The sequence below is a fragment of the Pocillopora verrucosa genome, chromosome 8, assembly GCF_036669915.1.
Source record: "Pocillopora verrucosa isolate sample1 chromosome 8, ASM3666991v2, whole genome shotgun sequence".
Lineage (NCBI taxonomy): Eukaryota > Metazoa > Cnidaria > Anthozoa > Scleractinia > Pocilloporidae > Pocillopora > Pocillopora verrucosa.
Window position 1 is genome coordinate 15,906,583 of NC_089319.1, and position 10,753 is coordinate 15,917,335.

Here is a 10,753-nt window from a genome sequence, read left to right on the forward strand (position 1 = left end):
AATCCGCCATCGATTTACAGCATCGGAGAAAAAGTTTGTATACATTTGAGAGGGAAACCATCGAATATACGGCATTTGACGGAGGGTCGAATCGAGAAACGAAAGATCAAGTTGCATACCTATTAAGTTTCATACACCTCGCCACTTTAAGGAAAGGAAGAAAGGAAATGGGTCTTTGTGGACGATATCACAAGATTTACACTAGAGCCAGAAAAACAGAAACAAAAATGCGCCAAGCTGTCTAAAAAGAAAAACATTGACCACTACATAACGTACTAGATACCTATGAGAAGAGACGATTATGCAAAGGCTACTGAAGACCAGGGTTTTAGATTGGTTTACCATCTTCCTGGAGATAGCAATTGCCAATTTGCTGCACTATCGCACCACGCAAAGAGACTGGGCATTTTAAGATCTCCTGAAATCATGAGGAAAATAGTAGAGTACTTAAAAAGTAATCCGTACGATAGCGATGGCTTCCCTCCTTTGGAACAGTTGGCAGATGATGATTTCGCTTGCTGGGACGACTATATATAACTCATATGGCGTACGATGGGACCTATGGGAATCAGACTTCGCTGTATGCAGCAGCAAACTTGTATAACGCCGACATCCAAATAGTTTCCTCTCCAGGAGTTGGTGGGCAGCATGAGTTCGGTTCGACAGCAAGTGTTTCAGCAGCTACTGTGTACCTTGGCCATTTTGCTGAGAACCAAGGAGAGCACTATGTGAGCTTGGAACAAGTTACGGATCACAAAAACGGTATTGAAAAAGAATACGAAGAAAATGACCCAAGTGAAGGAGAAATTTCCGAGGATTATGCAAATAAAATGCGTATAGAGAAGGATGTCGGAGTTATTGTGACTAGCTCCCTTTCATGGGATTCACATGTCCATACCATCATCGCAAAAGCCAACAAGCTACTTGGGCTTCTAAAGCGTACATGCCCTTTTCTGACCGATGTTTCAGTCAGGCGGTCCCTCTATCTGGCTTTGGTAAAGTCACAACTGTGCTATGCAACGCAAGTGTGGTCCCCAGCCCAATTCAGTCTCAAAAGTCAGCTTGAAAGAGTACAAAGACGTGCAACAAGATGGATTCTAGGCACCAGAATTGGGGAAATGAGCTACCGAGACCGGCTTATCAAGCTGAATTTGCTCCCTCTCGCCTACGACCGCGAACTTAAGGACCTTGTGTTTCTTTACAAATGTCTGAATAACTACACGGATCTAAACATCCTTAACTTTGTTTCTTTTATTTCCCACGGCCGCACCAGACGAAGTAATTCCTTCAATCTCACAACACCTTCATGTAAAACAAGTACCTTTCAGGCCTCCTATTTCAACCGAACTGTTAAACTCTGGAACTACGTCTGTACCTTATCACCCCCGTCCAAGTTTTCTAACCCGACCGCCTTTCCTTTGATCCAGTTGAAGAAAATCATCTCCAGTCCAAAGTGGGCTAATCCTTGGCTGGAAGCTCAAGTGGATGGACTCGATTGGTACGTAGTCATTAGGATTTTTTGGAAAAAAAAATTGACTACAATTGATGACAAACTAGCTGGGACGAGCAAGAGGCCTGACAGACCTTCAGACTGCTACATATTCTGTTCAAACAAATATTTCAGCCAATCCGAAATCATGGATTGGGATTGAAATTATTGTTAGAAAAGAAACTGCCGTGCATTTTTATACATTTCATTTGCTTGTGATAACCTTTTAATGTGGATCCTTAAAACGAGTGGAGAAATCCATTTCAAAAGAACGACAGTGGGTGAGGAAATTCTTGGCACGCGATTAGACAGTAATTTGAGTTATTTTTTATCAAAAGTTTCCGGTGCCTCGGCATGCAATCCAAATGCGAATGTGAAGATCGCTCTTTGCCTCTTGTCATTAAGTCACAACACAGTCCAGATGAGCTAGAAAGCCTCACAGATCTGTGACTTCTCAAGGAAGGTGATGAAGAAGTTTTTTTTGATTTCCAATCAAGTCTTTCTTTGAGTTCCAAACTCCTGATCTTCCCCGTTGCTGATTTCCTTGTGGAACCAGAAGTCATCATTGTACCTCATAGTAGCTTATGCAAAGTTCCATTTGCTTCCCTGAGCGAAAAGGAGGGGCAATTCTTACCGGAGACTCGTCGGATCTGTATAGTTCCCTCATTGATAACGCTCAAGCTCATTCAAGATAGTCCAGTGGATTATCACAGTCGGACTGATGCGCTGATTGTGGGTGATCCCAAAGTTGATTGGGTCATGTTCAAGGAAGATTTTCAGTACATCACCTCATTACCTTGTCCAAGAAAAGAAGCAAAGATGGTTGGACGACTGTTGGGCGTAATTAAAACCTTTGTTAGGAGAGCAAGCGACCAACCAGGCAGTTTTTGAGAAGATAACATCGGTGAGACTGATACACTTTGCTGCACATGGTGATGCCGAAAGAGGAGAAATCGCCTTATCCCCTATCCGTAATTCTGACAGCCCTGATATCAGCCCACAAGAAGAAGATTGTCTGTCGACGATGGCTGAGATATCACAAGTTCAAGTAAGAGCTAAACTAGTTGTATTCAGTGGTTGTCACAGTGGAAGTGGAGAGATTAGAGCTGAAGGAATGATTGGAATCGCTCGAGACTTCCTAGGATCCGGTCCTGGTCGGTGTTGGTAGCATTATGGGCCATATCAGACACAGCAACAGAACAGCTCATGAGTCGTTTCTACGAACATCTTGTTGCTGGAGAGATCGCCGGTGAATCTCATCACCAGGCTATGAAGTGGATGAGAAACAACGGCTACACTAAAGTCTCTGAGTGGGTTCCATTCATGCTAATTGGAGATGACATCACGTTTGACTTTGGTAGTGAGGGTAAGTTTTATTTGGAGAAAGTAATTTGTTGAATCAATATATCAGATAAGAAGGCTTTTTGTAGCACGGTGAAAGATTTTCTATGGGTAATTCACTGAAGAAGTTTCTTCTTTTTAGTAGACCCTTCTTAGGAAAGTCAACCAAACGGAACAGCGTAAACAACCAAGACGGATGTGCTTGCTTAGCGATGATTTGGAACGAGAGGAAGACTTATTACTTATTAATAGTTAAACGCTACTGTAAAGATATGTAAATGTGTTAATCTTGCTCGCCAGTAGTTCTTTTAAGCGTTTCATCTGCGTTTTGTTTGAGCAGTTAAACTCTAACTGACACGGAATCCCCATTCCTCCGCACAGCTGCTTACAGTGTCGTCTGTGACCGATCACTTCAACGCTGATTTCTCCACTACGTGCAAGAAAATACCACGCTATTCGAGAGAATTCACGAGGCAAATGGCCGACCGTTTCGTCGTCCTTCACGGCGTGTTTGTCCATTGGGTTGTTAAACTCTCGTTTAGCAACAAGCTTTCACCCGATCGATGGTTTACAAAAGCGCATTTTTGTTTTTTTTTTTTTTTCAAAATCATGCTTGAAAGTTGGGGGTGCGGCTTATACACGAGTTTTTACGGTACTCAGCAACATATGCAAGGCATTGTAACTCACTGCACATTAAGGACTTTACATTTTCCAGCATAAGACCAGCTATTTACCGTACCCTAATGAACCCGCACTACCAGACGAAAACTGGCTGTAAAACTCCACAAGGGTTGGCTAAGAGCGCCGCATTAAATTTTGACGACAGAAAATATGGGAACCCATTACATTCTCTTGATCCCGAGCTGAGGGAAATTCAACTCGAAGAATGATAAACTAATAGACTACTCTTGCAAGTCTTACAGAAACGCCACAGATGATTTTTAATCCAAATTTTAGATGTCGATCTTTTTATTTACAAGCCACGAATGAATCTAAAACCGTCCGATTATGCTGGTTTCGAAAGAAGCTTTCTCGGTAATTCTGGGACTATTTCAGCCCGGATGGCAAATTATGAGTAGTTTTGTATGTCGAAAAGCTTGTATTATGACTCAATTTGCTCATCATGGAAATTTTTTTTGAGTCAACTCTACTCATCAAGTTCTTCTAGAAATTTTAATAAAAACAAATCATTCGTGCTCGTGAATCATGAAAAGCAGCCGCGCTCATTAGATATCCTAATTTTTGGGTTGTGGAAATGCTACAGATGATTAAAAAATTTTAAAAAAATTTAAGGTGGTAACCACATTGTATACCGGTAATCATGGACACGTCAAGTTTATTTCGAAGTTCTCTTTGTAAATAATTGAGTTAACTCGTAAATAGGAACCCATCTTCACAACTCATTAAAAATTTATACCCAAAGACTCTCTTTGAAAGGGTTTTTGAATGATTTTGAATGATATGTATAGGTTTTTAACACCTTTTTCTCGTTCGTAACCCATATATGGTATTTCTGTTTCTTTTGTCAAAGCGCAGAATTTCACGAAACCTTCTTAAACCTCCTTCTTGCAAGTCATTTGTACTGTCAATAGATTTTTCGTTGGCAAGTTTTTCCTCAAATAGCAACTTCCCTTACTCCAAAATTGGCATTGATATACTGGAAATTTTTTTTCCATTTGACGCTGCAGTCGCAAACTTGTCAACAAGAAAACTTATCAAGTTACATTTCCTTTATCAATAATAACTCTTTTCGCGCACTCCTAATGGCGACGAAAAAGATCTAACTCGCAGTATTATCAATTTTCCAGGAAAATAGGCGATTAAGAGAAAGGAAGCTAGCAAATAAACGACTTTGTTTTTTTTTAACGTTAGAATTTCACAGCTGAATTACGGAGAAATGTTTGACAGACAGCGCGCAGAGGTGAACGATTTAGAACGGCGTACGTTTGATACAATGGTTTCCACGATTGCAATACGAGTAACATGAAAATTTTTTAGGCCTTGTGATTTCGGTGATATCTGCGATATCGCTTCAAGGCACTCAGCTTTAGCTAAGCATTTCACGTGAGGCCTACTTTTACAAACTGAATATTGAAAATTTCTTGTGATTGTAAAACAGAGAATTTTTTCTGGATGAATCAGGTTGCCTTAGTTATAAACCCAAACTACTGGGTGTTACTGGCAAGCTTATACCCCATTCACACCAGCAAAACATGTTTTGTTAAACTGGTTTTCATTGAATGAAAATTATAAACAGAGAACTGAAAAACTTGATTTTCCATTGGATTCAAGTACTAGCTAACTTGTATTTCCAATGTGCTACATTCAAGTCAAAAATATTCGGTTAAATAGTTTCTATGAAGAAAAAAAAAATTAAACTGTGTTTAACAAAACAACTTTTAAACATGTTTAAGCTTTGGTGTGAATGGGGCATCAGATGTAATTAAATGCTCATTACGCAATTAGTTCATCAGAAACTAGTCAGAAAATGATGCCCCATTGGAGTTACGGGTAAAGTAAAGAGGAAATTAGATCACAGGATTTGATAACTAAAACAACTCTAAACCTGATTTTTGACTCGTATTCCCTTCCGCTCTCCTAAAACTCAATCATAGCACTGAGACATCCACTGTTGCAGAAACAAAGGGAAGTGCTATTTTAAAAGTCAGCAAATTGGGAGCAGCTGGATACGCTTATATTCTATTGGTTGTAGTCAACATTTCAGTATTTCAGTCGCTCACAAGTCAGTCGCATCAGAGGCAAGGCTAAATATCTCACATTGGTGACGACACCTCCTCTCAACATGTTTTTTGGTCTCCTTATCCCCTTCTATTTGAACTCTCTGTTCTAATTCCAGATCCAGCCTTTTCACAAGGTTTGTAAGATGCGTTTATTAATGCGTATCTCTTATTGTTTTCAGTGTGAGAACATTGATGTTGGTAATATTTATTATTTCACAGTAATAATTTAACACAGAATCTGGATAAAAGTCCGATGATCCCTGAATTCCAGCAGTCTTTGTTTTTTGTCACATTTTCACTTGACTAATGGGGATGCGCGTTGAAAACTTCTTTCAACAATTTGCTTTATAACTGATAACTTGGGACGCTGTTGAATGGCACAATCTTATTGTTTAATTAACTTCCTTTATATATATCTGCTGTTGCGAAGTTGTATAGTTGAAGTCAATTTGTTCAGCACCTCAACTTGGTTAAATGCAAATAACACTCGATCACTCCACATTGAAAATTGTTTTTCAAGACTAAGCTAAAACATTGTTTGAAAAAGCCTTTATTCAACTGCAAGTTAAATTCTAAATGTTTCCAAAACAACAGCTACACATCTTTAAAACCTGCATAAAATTGCGGAGGTAAACCACAGGCTTTCGACCTCGCCATGCTTTTATTTAAAAAATTTATCAAAGACTTCCAAAATTGGGTTTGCAGAAACATCCGATTCCTATGCCTATAAGGTCATTGATTGATGTTCTTCCCCTTTCCGATGGAAAGTTTGAAAGAAATATGTTATAGTCAGGTGATTAATCATGAGAAACGGAAACAACCAGAGCTTTATTTGCAAAATTTTGTTTGAAATGTTACCTCAGTGAATAATGGTATTTTAGTCACTCAGAATACGCGTGTATTTAAGGTGAATGGCGTGTCAGATATTGATAACTGAAAAGGTAAGACAATACAAATTTATGTTTAAGAGGTTCCTGAAAAAACTTTCGAATGAATTAAAATCGAAGTGACTTGTTGAAATGGCTGCGAAAAATCTATCTACGATATGATCATTTTAAGTGTTCAACGAAGCGATTTTCTTTTTTCACCAAACTAAATTTTTCATATGTTACTCTTCTTTATCTTGCGAAATGTCGCCTGATTTTACCCAACTTGACCGAGGACCTCCCGGGTTGAGTGGCGACAACAGTGGAGGAAAATTGTTAATTAAATTTGACGGAAGTCAAGGGGCTCAACATGTTTAGACAGCTACAAGCTATTGACAAAATAACATCTGTTTTGCTTCCAATTGGCAAGTCTTGAAGGGAGTTGGGAGGGAAGGGGGAGGGGGGTGAATGAGAAGAAGGGAGGCTGGTACTGATCGGCCTTGAAACCATTCTTGAAAAAATTTTTTTCAATATTATTTTTTTAGGGTATGTCTCAAACGTGGCAAACGAGTGCTGCCATCATGTCCTCTTATTACTGAACTGTTCTTCTTTCCCGTTACAGACTCAAACCCTGTGTATCGCGAGGGCAACCGCGCCTCCTCCACAAGAACCTTTCTGACACGTACATTCCTTGAACACGAGTTTCATCACTTGAATGTGCCGCTTGTTGGAACAGTGGCAGTGTCTGATGTATTTGACTGCTCGTTAGAATGTCTTAGCAATCCTTTGTGTTATTCTGTAAACCTGGCCGCCTTCAAAGGAACCCATGGAAAGCTTTGGTGCGAATTGTTGTCATCTGATAAGTTCAGAAACTCCACAGAGTATAAAGGGAATAAACATGATAAAAGTTCGCATCATTTTGCCATTGAGGTAGGAAGCATTTCTTAATTTTGACTAATAAACGTGTTAAAAGTTTGACAGCTTTGCCAAGAGAGAGAAGGCAGAGAGAAGGCAGTCAGGTTAAAGTTACTGCAAATGGTGTCGGTCTGTTGTCGTATTCATTGTGGTGACAACCGTATTTCTAGGGCATGTTGCAAAGCATGCATACACTTTCTCGCGCGGCGCACTATCTTACTTACCACCTTTGTTTCCTAGGCGCGTCAGCATACTAAGATCTACTAAGGAAATACATGTGACTCGGTTGAAAATTTTTAGTCAAGATACCAGATTATCTTTATTTAAAGAATGGAATCGTTGTTTACATCGTCAGTATTTGGTCAGCCTTTTTTTCAATTTTGTGTTTTAAAATGTTTTATCAACAGACTTCTTCATTTTCTGTGTACGTTCGAAACAGTCAGAAAAGCTTTCCAGACTCATAGATCCCAACGGCTTAGCAATATATTTTTAACCTCATAAAGCTACTTTCTCAAATACCAGCAAAGGCAGAAAACCCGGCCAAAATCTCTATACTGTAGATGTAAATAATAATTTAAAAAAACCTGATAATACTATCATATGAGGTTGTCCATACCATGAAAAATTTCCACTAAAACGAATCCGAACCGGATTGACGGAATAGCGCATCAACCGTTTTCCTACTTTGTTTCTCTACAGTCACCTTGCTCTTCATCACCTTGTCAACACGAGGCTACCTGTGTCACTAACTATAGAGATGGCTCATTCGGATGCCGCTGTGAAAAAGGCTTCAAAGGAGAACATTGTGAAAAAGGTGAATAGTTTGGCATGCTTTTGTGACTTATATACATCCAATAGCATTAAATACCATAATTCTCAAGTAACTGCTATGAATTTTTCTACTTAACCTTGGAGCTCGAAAATGTTCTAAAATAGCTGACGAAAATATATAACTAACAAATATTTAATGCAATGCATAAAAATTTTGAATCTCTCGATGCTTAAGTTGATTAAGGTGTTCTTCCACTCACATTTTGAAAATTTTCAATATTAACTGGATCCAATTAATTACGGTACCATTGGAAATATCATTCAGAAGTGTCAGGAACTGCACTGGTGATTGACATTTTGTAATCATGGCAACCAGGTTTCAGGCTCCCGACGGTAAAAAAAGGTACCCATCTGCTAGAAAGAACCAGAGGTCCCATTGAAAATATATAACTAAAGAAACATTTAATGCAATGCGCAAATATGTTGAATCTCTCGATGCTTAAGTTGATTAAGCATCTGACTGCGAAACGCTAAGGTCTGAGTTGAGGAACTGAATAGATATTTTTATTTTTACTTACTTCCCCTCAGGGACCAATTATCATTAACTACGGGGGAAGGGAGGGGGGTTTAGAGGATAAACACCTTACTTTTGTTTTTTTCGTCCATTTAGTTACTGGTTCCTGCAAAGAAGCTTACAACCTCTTTAAGTAAGTGATACCAAATGATTATCTTTTCGAGCATAAAAAGAGACAAAACTATGGAATAGTTTCGACGCCGAGAGAAGATTTTTCGCCGCAAACTAATATGATCACGAATGGGTTTTTTTTTTCGTATCAAACAGGTCAAACGCCAGTCAAATGGTCACATTATACCTTGACTCTAAACCAATCACAGTTCTCTGTCAGATGGGGGATTTTGGATGCGGATATGGAGGATGGACACCTGTAATGAAGATTAACGGCCGCCAGGTAAGCCTTCTATGGCGGAATATTCTTGGCGGGGTTTTCTTGCGGGTGATGAAGTGCATGCAATAAATTTTCAGAAGCGTCGAAACGACGATAGAATCTCTTAATAACTCGCCCATATTCTTCTATCGGCCCCTGCTTGAGGAAATTCTTTAGGCATAAGTGCTACAATAACCTAATACCTCAAAAGGCAACAAATTGCTAATTAACCCGCCCGCAAGTAGGGTATAGATTGATGGCTTGTACGCCAACTGTATTACTGAGTTCATGAGGGTCCTGCCTTTGGTGACACATCGGATTATTTACATTTAAGAATAAATTAAATCCTCTTAATTTTCTTTAGGCCACTTTTCACTATGACTCTCACTACTGGAGTGATAAAAACGAATACAACACCCCCGGCGGGAGGATTGGGTTTGACTCACAAGAGACCAAGTTACCAACCTATTGGAACACACCTCTCTCCAAGATCTGTCTCGGTATGAAGATAAGTGGACAGCTCAGGTTTATTGTCATTAACAAGCAGGCGAACTCTCTACACTCACTGATCGCTGATGGGATGTGGCGCGCTTCTTCACTAGGTCGTAACGAGTGGAAGAATTTAGATTGGTGCGCAGGGCTCTTTACAACTGAACTGTAGCAAGGAGGGCTTCAATGCTGTATGTTCTTCAAGTCGTCATTCTAAAGCAAGAATTGGTTATGTAGCTAACGAGAATAACCATTGTGACTCTTGTGACTCCAGAATTGGGTTTGGTACCGAAGGATCTCCTGATAATTCCACTACGTGTGGAAATGTAGCAGCTCATTCCCCAGATAATGATGACAGATGTATCAAAGCTATGGGATATATTTTGATGCAGTAAACTCTTTCAGTCCATGTATTACGTTAGAAAACTCACTAAGAATGGGTAAAGGGAGGTGGGGCACTTAAAAGAGCCCTTTTCCATCTATCTACCCCCTCCCACTTCTCCCCTCAAACGCTAAAGGGAGAACTTGCTAAGCAGACTATAGATTGCTTGCTTTCTAGTTCGGCTTGTAAATTCATTTTCTTCCGATATGCGGCGAGTGCGAAGACGAGAAAAGACCTGAATAAGGACTTCACCCGCATGGGTTCCTTTTGTACAACCGTTGAGCCCAATGTTTTACAGAAATTCAGTCGACCGGTTGCTAAAACTATTGTGATGTTTAAATCTTAAAAAAGTAGCAAAGCCAGGATAACAACACTAGACTTTTTCAAGCACTCGCTAAAATTACCACCAATAGGTCTTTGCTGACCATGTCAAAAACCACCTCATGTCACCCAACAAAATCCAGTGGATTGTTTTGATATTTTGGCGTCGGCAAAACTGGTGAGCATTGTAAAATTAACAAAAAATGGCATTATTCCTTCAAGTTGAGGGCATCCCTTGATGCCAACTCCAGCCGTTACTTTTTGACGCTTTTTTTTATTATTATTAATATTTTTGAACTCAAAATTAGTTGTAGCTTTACATAGATTTACAAGCATCCTTGATATATACATACTTATAGACAAGAATATATACTCTCAATTGAAAAGGTTTTGTCAAAGGAAAAAACCAGAAATGAATATAGGAAAAAGCCAAAGAGAAACTGTTCGGAGAAATCAAAATTCTAAGTATTCATGTTGGATAATGCACATGTGTG

General features: G+C 39.3%; 2 pseudogenes; both read left to right on the top strand.

The window, feature by feature from the left end:
- Window positions 1-542: 542 nt before the first annotated feature.
- On the top strand, window positions 543-2,887 carry LOC131769126 (uncharacterized; annotated as a pseudogene).
- Window positions 2,888-6,701: 3,814 nt separating this feature from the next.
- LOC131769125 (uncharacterized) lies at window positions 6,702-9,951 on the top strand (annotated as a pseudogene).
- Window positions 9,952-10,753: the final 802 nt, after the last annotated feature.